Below are 6,000 nucleotides of genomic sequence, written 5' to 3'. Positions count from 1 at the left end.
AGAGATTCCCCCTGAGCAGCAGCTCTGTGAGCAGGAGTGGAGCCCCAGTCTGGGCAAGGAGGACCCAGAGCAGACACATACTAAAGAGGAACTGGAAGAGTTTGGGACCATTCAGGATGAATAGCAGTTTCGGGGGCTGGAGTGCAATATCAAAGACAGAATTCATATTTTCTTATACCTGTGTGAGAAGTGAATGTGTCACGACCCTCCTCAGCCCTAACATTTTTGCCAAACTGTGGAGAACAGAGAGAGGGAATATCTTCCCACCAACACAACCGAAGACATCAAAACATAACCTGATGGAGAGGACTACAGAGTATCGGAACCAACTAATGAATCTCAACCACTATCTGTAGTAAATCCTGAATGTTCTGCAGCTCAGATTGGGAACAGTGATTATGAAGATGGGGTGGACAATGGAGGACTAATGTAAAGTTTAAAGCCACACAAATCAAAGAGAACACAGGCAAAGAAAGAACTAAACTCCCAGATCTCTACCCAATGAGCAGTAAGCTAAAAGTGCCATTGAAGGCTCACACAGGGGAGAGATCACACAGGTGTCCTGTATGCAGGAAATTATTTCTGAAAACTAGCATTTTAAAAATACATTTGAGAATTTACACTGGGGAGAAACCATATCAGTGCAAAGAATGTGGCAAATATTTCAACCCCAAGCCTAACCTGAAAGTCCATATGAGGGCACACACTGGGGAAAAACCATATTGCTGCAATGTATATGGCAAAAGTTTCAGTCGGAAGTTAAACTTTACCAGGCACATGATGACTCACACAGGGGATAAATCATATTGTTGCAAGGATTGTGGCAAATGCTTTGTCTGAATGGGAACCCTTACTGACTATATGAGAACACACACTGGAGATAAACAATATCAGTGCAAAGAATGTGGCAAATGCTTTGGTTACAGCCAAACCCTGGCAAATCATATGAGGAGTCATACAGGATCGAGACGATATCAGTGTTGTTATTGTGAAAAAACGCATTACTCAGAAGAAAAACCTGAAAGAAGATATTCGTTTTCACAAAGGTGAGAGACCATATACAGTTGAAGTCGGAAGTTTACATACACCTTAGCCAAATACATTTAAACTCTGTTTTTCACAATTCCTGACATTTAATCCTAGTAAAAATTCCCTGTCTTAGGTCAGTTAGGATCACCACTTTATTTTAAGAATGTGAAATGTCAGAATAATATTAGAGAGAATGATTTATTTCAGATTGTATTTATTTCATCACATTCCCAGTGGGTCAGAAGTTTACATACACTCAATTAATATTTGGTAGCATTGCCTTTAAATTGTTTAACTTGGGTCAAATGTTTTGTGTAGCCTTCCACAAGCTTCCCACAATAAGTTCTCCTGACAGAGCTAGTGTAACTGAGTCAGGTTTGTAGGCCTCCTTGCTCGCACACGCTTTTTCAGTACTGCCCACAATTGTTCTATAGGATTGAGGTCAGGGCTTTGTGATGGCCACTCCAATACCTTGACTTTGTTGTCCTTAAACCATTTTGCCACAACTTTGGAAGTATGCTTGGGCTCATTGTCCATTTGGAAGACCCATTTGCGACCAAGCTTTAACTTCCTGACGGATGTCTTGAGACGTTGCTTCAATATATCCACATAATTTTCCTTCCTCATGATGCCTTCTATTTTGTGAAGTGCACCAGTCCCTCCTGCAGCAAAGCACCCCCACAGCATGATGCTGCCACCCCAGTGCTTCACGGTTGGGATGATGTTCTTTGGCTTGCAAGATACCCCCTTTTTCCTCCAAACATAACGATGGTCATTGTGGCCAAACAGTTATATTTTTGTTTCATCAGACCAGAGGACATTTCTCCAGAAAGCACGATCTTTGTCCCCATGTGCAGTTGCAAACCGTAGTCTGGCTTTTTTATGGCGGAATTGGAGAAGTGACTTCTTCCTTGCTGAGCGGCCTTTCAGGTTATGTCGATATAGGACTCGTTTTACTGTGGATATAGATACTTTTGTACCTGTTTCCTCCAGCATCTTCAATCTTCTTCTGGAATTGATTTGCACTTTTCGCACCAAAGTACGTTCATCTCTAGGAGACAGAACGTGTCACCTTCCTGAGCGGTATGATGGCTGCGTGGTCCCATGGTGTTTATACTTGCGTAGTATTGTTTGTACAGATGAACATGGTACCTTCAGGCTTTTGGAAATTGCTCCCAAGGATGAACCAGACTTGTGGAGGTCTACAATTTTCTTTCTGAGGACTTGGCTAATTTCTTTTGATTTTCCCATGATGTCAAGTAAAGAGGAACTTAGTTTGAAGGTAGGCCTTGAAATACATCCACAGGTACACCTCCAATTGAATCAAATTATGTCAATTAGGCTATCAGAAGCTTCTACAGCCAATATATCATTTTCTGGAATTTTCCAAGCTGTTTAAACTTAGTGTATGTAAACTTCTGACCCACTGGAATTGTGATACAGTGAATTATAAGTGAAATAATCTGTCTGTAAACAATTGTTGGAAAAATTACTTGTGTCATGCACAAAGTAGATGTCCTAACCGACTTGCCAAAACTATAGTTTGTTAACAAGAAATTTGTGGAGTGGTTGAAAAACAAGTTTTAATGACTCCAACCTAAGTGTATGTAAACTTCCGACATGTTCCCCATTTGTGTAAAATGCTTCAGGGCAGCAAAACAACTAAAATAGCACCAGCTGTCACAGAGGAGAACAACCACATTGTTTTTTTTAGTGGTAAATGCTTTACTTGTAATAATTATTTAACTGAGTGATATGATGTTTTCATAGTGTTGTGGACCAGGTTAGAGTTAGTAGATAAGTGTCTTGGTGCCACAGAGTCTGCATTCCGTTATGTCAAAGGAGATTACTGATGTTTATGATAGCATGATTGATGGACAGGTTATACTGACTTGGGGTAAAGGGTAATAACATCAAAGAAGGGAGTGCCCATTGATGGTTAACAGATGTGGGTGAAGAAACAGAGTGTATATAAGCTGAGATAATGTCTTTGTTCTGTAGTTCGGAATAGCAAGAGGCTAGCTGGTAGAGCTCAGCTGGTAGAGCACGGCGCTTGTAACGCCAAGGTAGTGGGTTCGATCCCCGGGACCACCCATACACAAAAAAAAAATGTATGCACGCATGACTGTAAGTCGCTTTGGATAAAAGCGTCTGCTAAATGGCATATTATTATTATTATTATTAGAGCTCTGTCCTTCTGTTATAACACACCATGTTACCTATTAAATATTAAATTAACTTCCCAGCTAAGTGTTAAATATCTCCTTGCATCATGAATTACTTGATACCCTAGAAACTCATCATAACAGATTGGCATCTAAACGAACAGGATGCAGTTTACAGCCGAACTAACAGGTATGCAGACTTTCATTTTTTTGGATTATGTCAAATTCTGCTTATCTTTGGTGAAGCTGAGCTGTAACAAACTTTTAAAATTCAATATTTTAAAGGGGGACGATGAGTGATATTTAGTTATTTAGTGAGATGTAAGGAGAATATCAAATTGGACAATGACATGGTGCTTTGATTCAAAATGGGGTGTGTTTAAAGTACTGAGTAAAGGCAACAGAGGAGAAACGGGTGGGCGCAAGTCACCCTTAATGATAAAACATTATAAAGAGAGTGGGCTCAGGGCATCCTTGATGTAAGATACATCATAAAGAGAATGGTTGTTATTCTCTTAATGTAAAAGTACATTATATAAGAGAGTGGGCGCAGGGCATCCTTGATTTAAGATACATCATAAAGAGAATGGGTGTTATTTCTTTAATGTAAAAGTACATTATAAAAGAGATTGAGTATTCCCATAGTGTGGAAGACATTATAAAATAATAGGTTCATTTAACTCGAAGAGAGAAACAGGAAATGACTAAATTATTACAGGCGCATTTAGAATAAGTATTTTGTAAAGTAATGTAAATTAAGTAAATTAGGGTTTTTCAATGTGGGACCATACCTTGGTGATTTATCAGCATGGATAGATAATGAGTAATTTTTTTTTTTAAAAGGGATAAGTTACAGATTAGCGCGAAAATATATAATTGACAATATTGTCTTAAGCAACACGAAATGGGATATACATTATATGAAAGAGGCATATAAAGCATGCGATTTAATGAGCGCACGATGGCAAGGAAATATAAGTATTAAGGTAAGACGCAGTTTGTTGTTGTGATAAAAAAAAGGATGTTTGTTATTGACGTTCTTTGATTAATAGTTTAGTAAGTGTTGGTCATAGAGGAACACGGCTATCACTGTTGGAATATGTGAGGTAGCAGCTTTCGAATGGTGTATCTTTTGTGTAGATAGGTTGAGAAAAATACATTATCTGTCTACGAATATACGGGCATGCACGGTTTCAAAATACAGTACTGATTTTGCTATATGCTTATATATTTGCTTGGAGTCTGAATATTATTTCATTTGGGCAACAACAGTTTAGCTAGATTCACAGTTGAGACGCTTCTCGTTCCAGTAGTGTATAACATTCAGGTATTCACACATGTTTAAATACCGTACTACGTCATTGTTTGCGATTGCGGGAGGAGTACCCTGGATATGGGGAACCTCGGGCTGAAGAGGTTAAACAAACACTAGGGATAATGTAGCATTGTTGGAAGGAAGTGTCACACCCTGGCTCTGGGACTCTATATGTTGAGCCAGGGTGTGTTCATTCTATGTGTTCTGTTTCTATGTTGGGTGTTTCTAGTTCGTCATTTTCTATGTTTGACTGAGTGACTCCCAATCAGAGGCAACGAGTGTCAGCTGTGTGCTGGTTGTCTCTGATTGGGAGCCATATTTAACTGTCTGTGTTTCACTTTGTGTTTGTGGGTTTTTGTTCCTTGTCGGTCTTTGTCACCGTGGACTTCACGAGTCGTTTATTGTTTTGTGTATTGTATAGGTTATCTCTAAAGATAATAAAGATCACCATGTTCGTGCAACACGCTGCGTATTGGTCTACTTCTCGTCAAGACGATCGTGACAGAAAAACCCACCATAAAAGGACCAAGCAGCGTGTCCAGGAGCAGGCAGACTGGACATGGGAGGAAGCGCCAGGAAAGGAGATGGAGAGGCTGGCGATGGCCCAGGTGGGCAAATCGTGGTCCTGGGAGGACATGCTCGGGGGCAAGGGACCTTGGGGTAGGATTAAGGTCCTGGCGAGAGAGGAGCAGCGGCGTCAGCAGTGCCATCGTCGGACGGACGAGAGGCACCCCAAAGAATTTTTAGGGGGGGCACACGGCATGGGCGACTGGGCAGCAGGAGGCTGCCACAGGGCGAAATGGGAGACGAGGAGAGAAGGCCACCGGGTTACGGAAGCCATTGGCGAGAGGAGGGAAGGAAGTTGTAGAGGCACGGCGAGAGGTACTGAGGTGTATTGCCAGTCCGGTCCGGCCCGTTCCTGATCCCCGTTTAAGGCCAGTGGTGTGTGTTCCCAGTACGGTCCGGCCTGTTCCCGCTCCACGCACCAAGCCTACGGTGTGCGTCGCCAGCCCTGCCCGGCCTGTTCCTGCTCCACGCACCAAGCCTACGGTGTGCGTCGACAGCCCAGCCCGGCCTGTCCCTGCTCCACGCACCAAGCCTACGGTGTGCGTCGCCAGCCCTGCCCGGCCTGTTCCTGCTCCACGCACCAAGCCTACGGTGTGCGTCGACAGCCCAGCCCGGCCTGTCCCTGCTCCACGCACCAAACCTACGGTGTGCGTCGCCAGCCCAGCCCGGCCTGTTGCTGCTCCACGCACCAAGCCTACGGTGTGCGTCGCCAGCCCAGCCCGGCCTGTCCCTGCTCCACGCACCAAGCCTACGGGTGCGTCGCCAGCCCGGCCCGGCCTGTCCCTGCTCCACGCACCAAGCCTACGGTGTGCGTCGCCAGCCCAGTCCGGCCTGTTCCTGCTCCACGCACCGAGCCTACGGTGTGCGTCGCCAGCCCAGCCCGGCCTGTCCCTGCTCCACGCACCAAGCCTACGGGGTGCGTCG

The sequence above is a fragment of the Coregonus clupeaformis genome, chromosome 10, assembly GCF_020615455.1.
Source record: "Coregonus clupeaformis isolate EN_2021a chromosome 10, ASM2061545v1, whole genome shotgun sequence".
Taxonomy (NCBI): Eukaryota; Metazoa; Chordata; class Actinopteri; order Salmoniformes; family Salmonidae; genus Coregonus; species Coregonus clupeaformis.
The sequence above is the reverse complement of the archived record's forward strand: the minus strand, read 5'-3'. Positions refer to the sequence as shown.